This window comes from Miscanthus floridulus, chromosome 11, assembly GCF_019320115.1.
Source record: "Miscanthus floridulus cultivar M001 chromosome 11, ASM1932011v1, whole genome shotgun sequence".
NCBI lineage: Eukaryota > Viridiplantae > Streptophyta > Magnoliopsida > Poales > Poaceae > Miscanthus > Miscanthus floridulus.
In genome coordinates this window covers 69,843,261-69,858,516 of record NC_089590.1, presented here as the reverse complement: position 1 = coordinate 69,858,516, position 15,256 = coordinate 69,843,261, and the positions used below count along the sequence as shown (strand labels likewise).

Sequence of the window (15,256 nt, the reverse complement as noted above, 5' to 3'; positions counted from 1 at the left end):
GTGGAGAGGCATGAATATTGTAAACAAACAACTCTACACTCGAACCTGAGATTCATCTGTTTTTCCTGCCTCTGCTGTTCTTCTCGCCCCTGATCTGTTCGTCTCGATCCGTTCCCCCTTGCTGCTAACACAGAGACACTAAAAACAACATGATTTCATTCGTGCGAGTAGATAACAAAATGATTTCATTCATACGAGTACACAACGGAGCCTCAAAAGCCTGAAGTCACCATATGTGACATGTCCATTAGCTTTGGCTGACAAGTTATTTGTGCGCGCTACATTGTAAGAAGCTAGCTATACCTAAGATCTAGTATTTGGAGCCAGGGAAAAAAAAAATCTGACGATTCAGACCCATTCGAACACAGACTGCTACAGCTCCATTTCAGTTTCACCTGTAGCTGCATGGCTTCCTACAAATGCATGCATCTCCCTAAACCATTTTCCGTAGATTCAGGAAAATGCAGGAGAAAAGGAGCCTTTGAGCATCAGTTCCAATCTGACTTCTTTTGCTTCTCATCGTTGGAGTCATCAAGCTTCCTCTTGAAGATATCTGAATTGCGAAGCCTCTCCCTTGATTCATGCGCTGTTGGTATCCTCCTATTCTGTCTGTCGCCCTGGACCAAATGACAAAGGACATCACTTAAGTATAAGTGAGCAGAAATTTCATGACGCTAACATGTACAGTTCCTTGCACTGTACTATTCCGATTGAGCCTCTCTTGTTTCCAAGGTGGCCATCCTTCTCTTTAGCAGCACTAGGAGAGATGAGCTTCCAAGCTCTCTCGATGAACTTGAAACTCTCGATATCACCACTTCTGATGCCTGCTTCTAGCTGCAAGGGAAAGAAAGCATTTCAGTACAAAAAGAAGCAACTTGCTCAAATGGTTTCAAGGAACCTCAACCACTGACCTGAATATGTAAAATGCAGAAAAGATACTAGCAATAGGTAACCAGCTCTCATCAGGTGACAGCGATAAGTTAGTTCTGAAAAGGAATATCAGTGTTTATCAGTGAAATTAGAAGGCATTATGAAGTCAATCTTCAACACAGGGACCAGAAAGAAAACAACAAAATTTTGTTCTTTTTTATGATTAACCAGAAACATTTGTGCATCGCTGATTGGTTTCTGGGCTGATAAGCCCGGCTGGTGCTGATTTATTATGAAAAGAAAACACAGTTGGCTGGCTGATAAGCTCTGACTGAAACCAACAAGCGAACAGGCTGTATATATACTACTAAAATTGAAGTAGATATTGATAGAAGATCGTACCTCTAAAACGTAGATCAGAGGATAATCTTGACTTAGATGGGGTAACTTGTCCTTGTACCTCGCCCTAGCACACTTGCGTCCATGGCGCCGCAGCGATGTGGACGCCGGTGTCGTGGCAGCGTAGGCGCGGTGGAGTCCAGAGGGCGGGGCGATGCAAAGGCGACGGTGAAGTCGGTGGCGGCTTCCCGTCGCTGACAGCACCCTTTCTCTGGATCGGTTAGCGTTAGGGAATTGTAGGTAGGGCGCCTGGTAGCTCAGGGAAACCTCATGCCTTGTGCCCCGGCCCCCACCTTCTTTTTATGGTGCTGTGCGACGGGAGCCTACCAACCATGGAGCCGTTGGGCGCCCCCGATCAGGGCGCGGATCCAAGGGCCCAATTGACCATTGGGCCAATTGGTGAAGATCAAACTAACATTCTCTCTATTGATCTCACATTATTCCTTAAACTTAACTTACTTACTTTATCTTGTTCCTATTCCATCATAGATCAGTGCATAGAGCGTGTCTCATCGTCACGGTATGCTGCCATTGGATTAAATAGCTATAACGCACCTCTCTATTTTGAAACACATACTCAACTAGGCCCTTAGTATCCAGAAATCATAGGCTTTCCCATAAATCTATGTCGATTGTGTGTTCTCTGAACGCACTGGGTGGTTAGCCTTTGGTAAGCAGATCCACAAGTACTTACTCGGTACTTATGTGCTCAATGCTTTCAAAATGATTCTAGATTTTTCTCCTTTACAACATATAACTTAGTGTCAATGTGTTTGGCAGCACACTTGATCTGTTGTCTTAGGAGTTAACTTACTTTAAATGGTTATTGCTGTTGTCTACCATTGTTAAATCCGGGTACAAATTCCCTTAACCTTCTTTTACCTGTTCCTTAAACCTTATGTCAAGCTATACTATGGTATGCATCACTGATGACACCACAATTGTTTCTTTGGAGCTTTTCCGTAATAATACTCCAACTGCGAGTGTTAGCAACTGCTGTGGATTTCACTACACATATCGTCAAGACTTAACTTTTGTATCCTCGACTATTTGAGAGTACTTATTCTTTCTTACTCAGTATGAGGCCTATGATACTTTGCATAATTGCAAGACATTCTTAACTCTATTCCAGTGATCTATATCTGGACTGTACTTCTGCCAAAATATCCCGGATACATAAACTACGTCAGGGTAAGTTATTACTTGTACTTGTACACTCATCAAGCTTCCAACAACTAAAGCATATGGAACCATGTTCATTCGATCGATTTCATATCGGTTCCTGAAACACTGAAAGTTCCCTTATCTACTACCCTTGATTATAGGAGCAGGCGTAGGTTTACTCGTATGCATACTTTACTTCTTTAGAATCTTTTCTAAGTATGCCTTTGCGATAGTCCTAATACCCCATTTTCTTCTATCTCGGTAAATTTCAATTCCTAGAACCAATGACGCTTCACCAAGATCATTCACATTGAAACTTGAGGATAAAACTTCTTCTTCTCCAATGATAGATTAACATCACTACTAGTGAGTAGAATGTCATCTTCACAGGATGTGGAAAATGATTTTTCTAGTCTTGAACATCGCATAAACGCTATTATCCTTCTCGTTTTCTTTGAAACCCAAACTTTCTCATTGTTTTCATCAACTTCAAATACTACTGTCTAGAGACTTATATTTAACCCATAAATGGATTTCTACAGGCGGCATCCCATATGTTCTTTTCTTCCATGACAAAACCTTTTGGGTTGTCCCATGTAATCATTTTCATATAAATCCCCATTGAGGAATGTCGTCTTTACATCCATTTGATGTGACTCTAAATCATAATGAGCCATTAACACCATTGTGATTCTAAAAGAATCCTTACATAAGACTAGAGAGAAAACTCTCATTGTAATCTATTCATTCTCTTTACTTAAAGCATATTGCCACAAGTCGTGCTTTATATCTTTCTACATTCCCTTTGGAGTTATATTTTGTCTTGTAGACCCATTAATAGTCTACTGTTTTGGCTCCATTAGGAATTACTTCTAAGTCCCAAACATCATTGGTACTCATCAAATTCATTTCAACTTTATATCTTTCTATATTCCCTTTGGAATCACATTTTATCTTGTAGACTCATTAACAACCTATTGTTTTGGCTCCATTGGGAATTACTTCTAAGTCCCAAACATCGTTGGTATTCACCTAATTCATTTCAACTTCCATAGCTTCTTGCCATTTAAACGAGTAAACGCTTCTCATGACTTCTTTAAATGAGGTGGAATCACCATCCATTTGAATTTTTTTACTAACATAGGCTTCATAGTCATTAGAAAAACTGGTTTACTAATTCTTTGAGACCTTCTGGGGCCTCATCTACTGGCACTTTCATATGGGGCTATTGTTGCTCTTCATTGCCAAGAGGCAATTGATTCTACAGGCTCCTGTATGACAAGATCCTTGTTTACATTATTCATCTTCTTCGAAAAGCTAACAACAGGTGTTGTGTAAGTCATACAACATCAACAGGTATTAAGAGATTCGTTGTTTTTTTTGAATCACAGAAGTGAACATGTAGTCCCGCTTCTCTTCAAGTCTTAGGTCTCTACATACCTCTACATACCATGCTCCCCCAGATCTTCCCATCTTTTCTAAAGATAGTGTATCTTCAAATATCTTATTTTAGGTTTAATCCGTTAAACTCTCATATGGCGCTTTAAGCACCACCTTAACATCTTTGAGACTGACTACGCTATTTTTCTATCGTAACTTTAAAAGGTCCAGGAATTTAGCTATTTCTCTGCTTAGGGGTATCATTGTTGTAACCGTTGTACTCCTCCAGCGGTCTTTATCTCACTCTTAATAAAGAGTATTTTCTTAATTGATCTTAATATTCTCTTTCTCGAAATATGGCATGAACTGTACTACCATAATTTTGAGAACTATTCAGAAAACCTATGAACAAGGAGACACTTATAACTTACTTCATTCACATGATTATGTCATGTAAATAAAGTTATTTCTTGATTTGTTCAGGAGTATACTTTCCTTATTTCACTTTAAGAACTCAATGAGGTCTTTCATTAGCAGTACTTTTATAAGTCATGCTTGCATCTTTTCTTATCTTTTGGTTAGTATTGACCATGACGATGCATTACTATTGTGCCACGATCAATACTAGGATAGCATAAGAGCTACCCAAACTTCTCTCGATATGCGGGATACAAAACATGTGAATCATCACAAAACTTCTCCCACCATGCAGGATTGACTAGCATAAGTACTATGCCAAACTTCTCCCCATGCGGGATAAATCTATATACAAATTACCGTAACGAAAAATTTAGTCATGATGACTAAAACATTCACTTATACTTCATTTTTCAATTAAATCTTCCCGTTGATTCCAATTTAATCAGAAAATTAATAAACTAATAAAAAATTATCCTGAACTGGCTTGACTCAAGCCTTTTTATCCACATACCCTATCAATGCAACCCGTTAGCATGCAGCCGAGTGATCTCGTCGGTTAAATAAATAAGGTGCTTCTGTATCAATTCTACATCACCATTGGGCAGAAAATAGAATTAATGCATAAAACTCATAAATCAACTTGAAATATATGCAACTACTCTTCAAAATTAAATTCTTCCATTGGTTCTAATTTAATTAGAAGATAATGAACACTTCATCACAGCAGAAATATGTTAATAAAATACATTCTATTAGTTCAGGAATATTTTTTGGTCCTTATCTATTCTCTGAAAAATTGACCATGTTGGTGTAAAATTTATCAGAGATTTAACTTTAACCTTAAATTCATTATAATATTATCATCATCAACGTTGGTCAGAAAATGATAATACCATAATCTTACATAAACAAAAATGGACTGCTCCTCTAATTTAAAATTTTCTGCTGGTTCTAATTTAATTAGAGGATAAACATAATCTTAGTTTACTAAATATAGCTGCTCTTCGAATTAAATTCTCTCGTTGGTTTGAATTTAATTAGAAGATAATAAACATTAAACTTTGTAGCGGAAAAATAAACATAATTGGTGAATTTTACCCACAGGAAAAACTCCTCAAAACTAATTTTATTTGAGCCAATAATCAATTTCTAGGAAAAAACTAAATTCACTAGAAAAAGAAAAAAGGAAAGGGCTCAATTCTTCATTGTTTGCTCGGCCTGACCGCAGAGACAGCCTAGCCCAGCTCGCGCGTTGTGGCAGAACCGTCCGAAATAACGCACTTACGGAGGTGGTCGTCTTCCACCAGACACTAAGTACCCCAAAAGCAAGCTACAACAGGCGGTATCCGTCGGGCACACCTCAAGGGAGAGCTCAAAAGGTCAATATTTTGCCCCAAGGATCCAATAATAAGAACGAGTTACAATCCTTAATCCATTTCATACATCCAAAGTGCGTAAAAAGTACATTATTACATTTCCAAGTCAGAGTGTGGGATATTAAACAGCGGAATAAAAATAAACATCTAGTGATAAAGAATAAGGATCCGTCTGTGCCCACTAGAAGAATCCTTCACACAATGGTACTCCTCAAGCATTACCTACAATAGGGGTAAATAAACTCTGAGTACACAATGTACTCGCAACACTTATCCAACTATGGGAATATTTTCCTAACTCCAAGGGATATGCAAAGCTTTATGGTTTGTTAGTTTTTTTATAGAAAGCAATATTAATAGTAAGTCCTTATTTATGTAATTATTAGTAGCCATGATTAGTTGATTATCTAGCCATTCTATGTAAGCACATGTTCTACTTTCAAGCAAGAGTTGAGCAATTAGTTCCAATTCATCACATTCTATCTTTCAGTTCTTACTACGGTGCTAGACCCAAAACAAGCCGTACTAGAGTGCCAGACGATTCATGAATCAATGCCCCCAGCTGGGTACCCTAAAAACACATGCTTCGCTTGTACCCCAAGCACAAGCAAGACCAACCCATCACCCTCCTATCATGGGGCCCAGGTCCCCATCCAAACTTGGACTCCAAGCCCCCGCTCCTAAGTCCTGGACTTAGTGCGATGCAAGGACTTCTACCATCCCCACCTCTAATCAGTCGGTCCGGAAAGAGCCGGAACCCACGACAAGAGAGCAACAAGTCTTCCCTGAGCCCATACCTAAGTATGTACTCAGGATAATAAATCTGTGACTTGACTCGAGACTTATGCAATGGTCGGTCCTTAACCGACACATACAGGGAAAAAGTGTAACCAAGCTATGCCATGTTGGCTACAGGACACAACCTCTTACACCCACCAGTACCCAAACCATATCCCTGTCCGATCACTATTTTTCCTTTCCATCATTTATCATGAGGGATCATAATTATCACCTATTATGAGTAACGACAGGTTACTCATGCTACCGAAATCATGAGCGTAGCAGCTACTCGACCTATACTAGTAGGGCTCATAGGTGAATCTATTTATGCATGTAGTTTTCATAAAATGCATGTAACGTAAATGCGCATAATATATATATCCAGTGATCATAAAATATGGGTTATGCACCGGGGCTTGCCTTGGGCAGGCGGTGGGTCAACAAAGTCAGCACCAAAAGACTCCGAGGCTCCCTCCTCCATGAGAATCTCCTCTTCGTACTCCTCAATGACCTCCTCATAGTCCTATTTGTCCACGAGCACGAACTCTATCAACTCATGATCTACATGCATGAAATGATGATGCAACACTTAGTAATACGGCAACAACAACTCTTAAAATAAAATACCTCTATCAAGCTACTAAGCTAGTCCTACCAACTAAGATGCTAAGTTACCTACTATTACCACTAACAAGTATGAAACATGACATATATTATCTTAGCAACTAAAGATATTCTTACTCTTAATACTGATTTACTTTATATATGATAAAATAAGGGGTACTGGCTACTCTATTTATCAAACTACTCTAGGGCTACAAAAATTACAGTGAGCACATAATAATCTAATGATCTTACTGTAAAAGTTTCATGGCTAAAGCTATAATCAATTTACCACAAAAATTCCTACAAATATTAAGCTAAGTAATACTAAGCTTTCTAAATCAAATTTATGAACCTATCATTATCAGAGCTAACTGTAAACTAACTACACTAACAGATAGATGGCATTTTTGTGAACCTAACAAATTTTGTTTCAATATTTTAGGACATCTACAGAATTTTCTATAATTTATCAAAGTTTAGCTCAAAACTAAATTGAATAAGCATTTATTGCCTTACTGGAAAATGGAAAACTCAATTCTACCGCGTGGCCCAACGCGAGCGGCTCGGCCTAGTTCAGAGCAATGCGCGCGCACGACAGACGGCGCGGCCCATGCGGGGGGCGTAGCCTAGCCGATCATCTTGCGAAAATGCCCTCGAACTTCCTAGTAATAGCGGGATCACTAAGCGCACTATTCTAATAGTCTGCTAAATTACAATTCGCCCCCTCCCCCTTTTCTTCTTTAGCATGACCATACCCCTAGCCTCCCACGTGCGCACAGGCACGACGGCGCTGGCACAGGGCGGTTACACCGGCCACACCAGTCCCTTCCCACCCTATCTACGGAGCCAATACCTTACTAGGCTTGAACGCGAAGCACTAGGCGAAGGAAGCACGAGCTGGGATGCCATAGTAAGGCCAATCCACTACGGCGGAGCTCCTGCACATGGACATAGATGACGCGATGGTTCAGCCAGAGGCGGCCCGAGCCGAGCTAGCCACATGTGCACGGATGGTGCGGTGGCGCACGACGATGGCAAGGCTGTGTTAGGGGAGGCTAGGTAGTGGTAGCGATTAGGCAAAGGTACGTAGGGTGATGAGCAGGTGGAGGTGAAGTTGGCGGTGCGACGAATTGACATGAGCTGCACTAGATAGGGAGCTGACCTTCGATGCGTGCCACGATGGTCTTAATGACCCGACGAGGGAAAACTCTGAATTGGAGCATGGCACGGCGAGGCTCACTGCAGGTGGGGTCGGGCAGTTGGCTGACTACACGACGGAGTTGCGGAGGGGGTTAACTGAACTGAGATGGCTCCACTACGGTGAATTTAGAGGAGCAGGTCCGACGACCACGACTCTAGAAGAACAGGGGAGACATGCATGGCGTGCTCATCGTTGCCGTGGTGGGATGTGGCTGTCACTTCAGTGCACAGTCATGTATGGCTATAGGGTGATGGGGAAATAGACAACGCATTAAGGACATTGGGCCACACGGCCATAATTTACAAACCGGTGGCGGCGGCTTGGCTCTGCACGCTGTAGTGGCATGGTGCTGGTCAGAGGAGGCAGCAGTGTAGCATCATCGAGCACCGATGTGGCGGTAAGGTAGACGAGGCAAGGCGATGTGCGGTAATGCCAAATGTGGCCACGCGCTCACGACACCGCACAGGCGAGCGTGAGGCGGCAGGGCGGTAGGCGGATGCAACGGCGGTGGCAGAGCGCATGCGGGCGAGTTCGTACAAGCGGCCATGGCTAGTAGCAGCATAGTGGCATGACACGCGGGGTCAACGACATGGTGAAGCGGCGCCAGTGGCCAAGCCAAGGCAATGGGCGCGCGGCGATGGTGGTGCTGGCCAAGCGGACAGGTCGCTGGGTGCGGCGTGCGCGTGCATGTGCGTGTGTGGGTGCTTGCACAAGCGCGGCAGTGGTGGTGCAGATGTGCACACCAGGGCGTAGCAACGGTGGGGTGGGTGCACACGTCAGGGCATGGCAGCGGTGGGGTAGGTGCGTGGTTGGGCAGGCCAGAGCTGCGACACCGAGCCAAACTGAGACAGTGACCACGTCTAGACGCTGACACCGGTCGGAACGTGCCATGCATGATTTTTTAAGCTGCCCCAAAACCCACCTCAATGCTTCAATTGCTAAACCAACTATTTTATGCTCGAGATGGTATATCAAATTACTAAAACAAACCCTAAGACCATGCCACTATTTAACCCAATTCTCCTATAAAATTCCCAAACTTCGCTTCGTCGATCCATTTTCTGACTTAAGAAAATGACTAAGTTTTTGTTTGGATTCGCGTCAGCTTCGGTTTCCAAGTTATTAAGTAAGCTAGCCAGCGAATCCTGTTCTCGACCACAACTATTTCATTATCGCCTACGAAGTTCATACTACAAACTTTACTAAAGTTTTGTATAGGCATTCTATAGCATTCTCGTTTAGTAAAAATTCGTTTAGAACACTAAGTGATATAACGCGACATGAACTATAACATTCGTTTCATGTTTTCGATAAATGTTTCAAGTTTCGTATATTGCTTTATGCCCTATATCACACACATTTACACATAAGTATAATGCTCATACAATGTTTTAGCAAAAGACTGTACGGTGTAACATTGAGGGTGTTACACGTGCTCGCCTATGGCGCCCTCCTAGGCCACAACCTGGGCCTAGGCCAGGAAAGCGTCCTCCCACCTGGGCCGAATCTGGCCTGGTGGATCTGCACCGTTGATCTAGATCCGACAGCTCCACGTCGATCTCACGCGAGCAAAACCGCTCGGCATCGGCTCCTCCCGTAACCCCAGGTCACTCCTTCCTCTCTCCCTCCCGTCTCTCTCACACGTCCATTTTCAGAGAGAGAAAGCAGGTGAATGGCAATGCCGCCTGAGCTTAGCCGCACCACCGAGGGGCTGCTCGCCGGAGCGCGCGTGCGTCGAGGCTACGCGTGGCCTCATCGAGCCGCCTCACGGTGGCGCGTGGAGGTGGGGTCAGACTTTGTGTAGGGGACAAAGACCCCCACGACGGGTGAACCAGCGGTGCTTCCCGGAGCTAATCCGGTGAGTTAATCTCCCAAAACCCATTCTTCTCTCTTCTTGGAGTGGGTCGAGTGTAGGGTTAGGGTTCAGATTTGGCCGGTTAGGGTTTGGCCGAACCCACTGTTCATCTTCCCCGCCTGCTTTTCACGAGTTAGGGTTAGGGTTCATGTCTAGGTCGATCCAAATCAGGCTGAATCAGGCCCTCCTTCTTTTGTTGTTCTTCCCCTTCTAGGTTAGGGTTATCAACCCTCTGCTTTGATCCAAATTGGATCTTTCTCATCTCCTTCTTTCTGTCTCTTACCCTATGCGCCCACGATAGCTTGGGGTGGCTTCCTTCCCGCACGCCGTCGAAGCAGCGGTGTGGTCTTCTTCCCACATGACGGCGGTCTTCTTCCTTAGAGTTAGGGTTTCGGTTCTTATTCTGTTTCACTTTTCTATCCTAATCTACAATCTACACACTAGGATAACCTGGCTCTGGTACCACTGATAGAAGATCATGCCTCTAAAACATAGATCAGGGGGTAATCTTGACTTAGATGGGGTAACTTGTTCCTATACCTCACCCTAGCTTAGTTGCGTCTATGGCACCACAACGACGTGGACGCCAGTGTCATGGCAGCATAGGCACGGTGGAGTCCAGAGGGCAGGGCGATGTAGAGGCGATGATGAAGTAGGTGGCAGCTTCCCATCGCTAGCAGCACCCTCTCTCTCTAGATCGGTTAGCATTGGGGAATTGTCGGTAGGGCGCCTAGGTAGCTTAGGGGAACCTCATGCCTTATGCCCTGGCCCTCACCTCCCTTTTATGGTGCTATGCGACTGGGGCCACCAACCATGGAGCGGTTGGGTGCCCCCGATCAGGGCGTGGATCCAAGGGTCCAATTGATCATTGGGCCAATTGGTAGAGATCAAACTAACAAATATAGGACACTGGGCTGCCAGCAAACCTCATGAAAGGCACTGCAGAACAGTTCACCTTTAGCATAACCATTGCTTTGATAACTTAAAAAATAATCGCAAACACTAAAGTCAGCTTTTGTGAATTCTACTGATCGAATAGCACATGTAAGTATTTTTTCCTAGCAAAAGATGCTCCTTGGACAACAATAGTCATAGACAACTAATAATAGACGGGTGTAAAGCTACACAAGCTTGTAGAAGCAAGTCTGAAGTAAACCAACATACTAGAACGCAAAATCAACTGATCCATAGCATAACAAAGGCGACAGAAATTGGTCTCTAAGAATTCAGAATTACAAACCACCTAAGGTACGGAGCCAAATAGATGGCAGCGTAGACCAGATACCACCGCCTCCCCTTTCTAGCCACACAAAGATCTAGGTCTAGTTGCATGAACAGAAGACCGAAAATTCCATGAGATCACAGGAAAAATGGAGAAGGAGAGCACTGAACCCTTGGGCCTCGCTCACCAACCAGTTGAAGTAAGGCAGGAAGGAGATGATCCCCATCACGGCCATCCTCATGTCCATCGCACCAAAGCCAAGCTACCCTTCATCCTCCACCTCCTCGCCCGCCTACTGAAAGTGCATTTGCCCCCTATATGGGTTTTGGTGTATTGATGACATCCAAATTAGGGACTAATGTGATCTTAATGAGACATGTCGCAGCTATTAGTCCCATGAAAGAATCAAAGAGTTGATAAAGATGAAATGGTATCCCTCAATTTTTGAAGTTGAAAAGGCAGACGAACTCAAAGCGCTCTCCAAAGGTTTTAATTTTGTTCTTGAGTTTAGGATCCGCCGCACTATAAAGAGGGATGCAAATTTAGTTGGTCTGAGGAAAATAGAGTGCTCAAGCATTAAAATAAAATCAAAAGAGAGACGCTCTAGCACTCCACGAGCACGTAGATTATTTTTCTATGACTGTCGGTGTCGAAAGTCCCGACGTAAGCCGGAACTCCCAATAGTCGAAAGTCATGAAGTTCTGACTTCTGACTATCAGTCACTTAGGCTGTGCGGTGACTATGGAGGTCGGAAGTCCCGACGTGAGTCAGAACTTCTGACAGTCGGAAGTCCCAACCCAAGCCGGGAATCCCGACATCGGTGGTTTTGACTGTCTGGCTGTCTGTGCTCGTCAGAAGTTTTGACGTACGTCGGAACTTCCGACCATTGGAAGTCCCAAAGCTTGTCGAGAGTCCCGACACCTAGAGCTTTGCTAGCTATTTAACTGCGCACGTCGAAAGTCCCGACGTATGTCAGAAGTTCCAATCGTCGGAAGTCCTGACATTTGCCGGGAGTTCCAACATTGACTTGCACATGCGGACTTCTGACCCTTTATGAATAGTGCTTTCTATTAACGTCGGAAGTCCCGAGATTTGCGTCGGAACTTTTGACGTAGATCTGAACGGTTAGATTTTCACTTGGAGTATAAATACCCCTCTCTTCATTTCTAACCGTTACGAACTCATTCACAGCTGACCCACTTCGTGCTCAACAGCTCCTAAGCAACTAAAGCACCTCTCTCCTTCCCTCTTTGCTCTAATCTTCGATTCCCTTAGGGTTTTGGGTGAAAGAAGAGTGGATTAAGTGAGAGCATCACTTTAGCAAGCTTGAGCAGTTGATTTCTTCGTCAAGCTAGTTGATTTTGCATCTTTTACTCTTGGGGCTTTGCCTCTAGCCGGCTAGGCATTGCCCAAGCGATTCCATCTTGTGGAAGAGCCTTGGGAAGTTTGTATCACCCTTTGATTTCTTAGTGGAAAGCTCAAGTGACCTTTGTGGTCGCTTTGAGAGAGGCAAGGAGGTGGAAGAGACTCCGACCTTGGTGGTCACCTCAACAACGAGGACGTAGGAGCTCCTTTGTGGGGTTGCCGAACCTCGGAATAAATCCTTGTGTCACGCATGCTTGTTGTTGTTGTGATTGCTAGAGATTACTTGTATTTGTTTATCTCTTTCTCTCCCAAACTTTCATTTTGGGGTTTGGACTCGATCTACGGTTTGGAGGCATTATGGCGTCAAGGGAGTGACTCAACATCTTCACCAAACCACTAGGAAGTGAGGTTGTAAGATTATTTATCCGTAAAGTTAAAATTGGCACTGCTTTTGTAGTTCACGTAGGCGTCGGAACTGCTGACGTTTGCGCTGGAACTTCTGACAACGACGGGAGTTCAGACCCAAACGTCGGGACTTCCGACGTCGACTGATAGATTTGAACTTAGCATTTGCAGTAAATTTTTAGATACGCCTATTCACCCCCCTCTAGGCATTGTTAGATCCTTTCACCTACCCTCGGTGTCTTGGAGGGGGCAGCACGAGCGAGGTGAGCACACAGGCACCGATGGCGGCCGCGAACGGCATGTCCTACTGTAGGTCCACGTGCTAGGCTAGCGCCCGCCGCCTGCGCTAGGGGAGGTGTGGGTTCACCCCACAGGCGCCTCCATGGGAGGCACCTAGGGGAGAGGCGATGTGCGGGAAGCGGCAGAGGGGAGACCGAAGGGAGGCGGCGAGCATCGGGGTTGGTGTCATAGGGGACAGCGGCTGCGAGCAAGCAAATAGGGTTGGTACTTGTAACTGGTAAGACTGTCTCCAACAGCCCATGCAAAGGGCGATGCAAACCCAAAATTAGTCGCGCACAGTGTTTTAGCTGAAGAAAACCGGCTCCAACAAAAGACGTAAACAGAGCATACATTTTGGGTATGAGGCCAACTGAAACGCTTATTTGCGTCCAAAGGGACCGTGATGCCTAAGAGGAGGGTGAATTAGGCAACTTAAAAATCTAACTCTAAACTATGGCCTCTTTTTCTAACCCTAGCAAAACATATGCAATAGATAAACTATCTAAATGTGCAACTATGGTTTTGCTAGTGTGTTGCTATCTCTACCGCAAAAGGAGTAATACAAATAATGTAAAATGCGGAAGCTAAAGAGCAAGGTAGAGATATGCAAACTCCCATCGATGACTCCGGTATTTTTACCGAGGTATCAAGAATCGCGCAAGCTTCCCCTAGTCCTCGTTGGAGCCCCTCACAAGGAATCCCTCGCAAGGGCCAAGCTCCTGGTTGGATAACTCTGTGGATAGCCTCAGGCCTTCCCCATGCGCAAGTGGGTCTCCGACGTGCCTTCTGGGAAGCCTCTCTCGGATGCACCTCGCCGTCTTCACTATCAAGCTTTCGGCCGAAACGCCACGGGCCTTGTTCCCTCTGATACATGGTGGCGGCCACACCACAAACACGGTTGGTGTGATCTCACAAAACTATAAGTCCCTCCGATATACAACAATGGTGCGTGCAAGCACCGAGTGGTAAGAGGTATGCAAACATCACTAAACACTAGGCCTAAACCTAGAGCAACCGCATAAGCGGTGGTCTAATCAATCTAAGCACTTCTCAAAACACCTACGCTAATCACCTAATAAAACACTAAGCACTATACAAATGGAGATCACTAAAATGGTGTGTCAACACCCTTGATATGTTTTCCTCAGCTTCACACTACTCAAATGGCCGATTGGGGGTTGTATTTATAAGCCCCACTAAGAAAGTAGCTGTTGGGGATGAAATCCCACTTTTCTGCTACTGACTAGATGCTGATCATGTCCTAACCAGACGCGTCCAGTCATCCTGACCGTTAGAGCCACGATCAACTGATCGAACGCTGCCAGCGTTCGGTCACATGCCATCGGACGTGTCCGATCGCATTTTCGCCGCTCTAGAATCTCTCTGTACTTGATCGGACGCTGCTATCCTGCATCCAGTCAGTTTGCCGCCAGCGTCTGGTCAATGCTGAGTGTGTTGCTGGGCTGATGAACAGCGTCATCGGTGCGTTTGGTCAATTCACTTGTTCAGCGTCTAATCGCTGCTGCTGACGCCTATTGTTGTCGAGGCACTGATCGGAGTGTCCGATCACTTTGCTCCAGCGTCCGATCACTTCTGTGAGTTCGTTTCTTCGCGATCTTGCGTATGGCTTGGTTCTTTTCTTCATGCTTGGACTTTGCTTGATATCTTGGGTCTACTCTTGTGCTCCTAAAGTCTTGCTTGTGGTGTTGATCATCGGATCATCACGTCGCCTTTGTCCAAGTCACGTCTTGCACCCTATTGAACTACAAAACAAATCCTTGCAAATTCATTAGTCCAATTTGGTTGTGTTGGTCATCAAACACCAAAATCCAAAGTAAATGGACCTAGGGTCCATTTTTCTTACAATCTCCCCCTTTTGGTGATTGATGACAACACGACCAAAACAAGCAAATAATAAGAATTTGAAATTTAAA

At 44.4% G+C, this 15,256-nt stretch overlaps 1 pseudogene; it reads right to left on the bottom strand.

The window, feature by feature from the left end:
• Window positions 1-488: 488 nt before the first annotated feature.
• Window positions 489-13,497, bottom strand: LOC136492767 (uncharacterized; annotated as a pseudogene).
• Window positions 13,498-15,256: the final 1,759 nt, after the last annotated feature.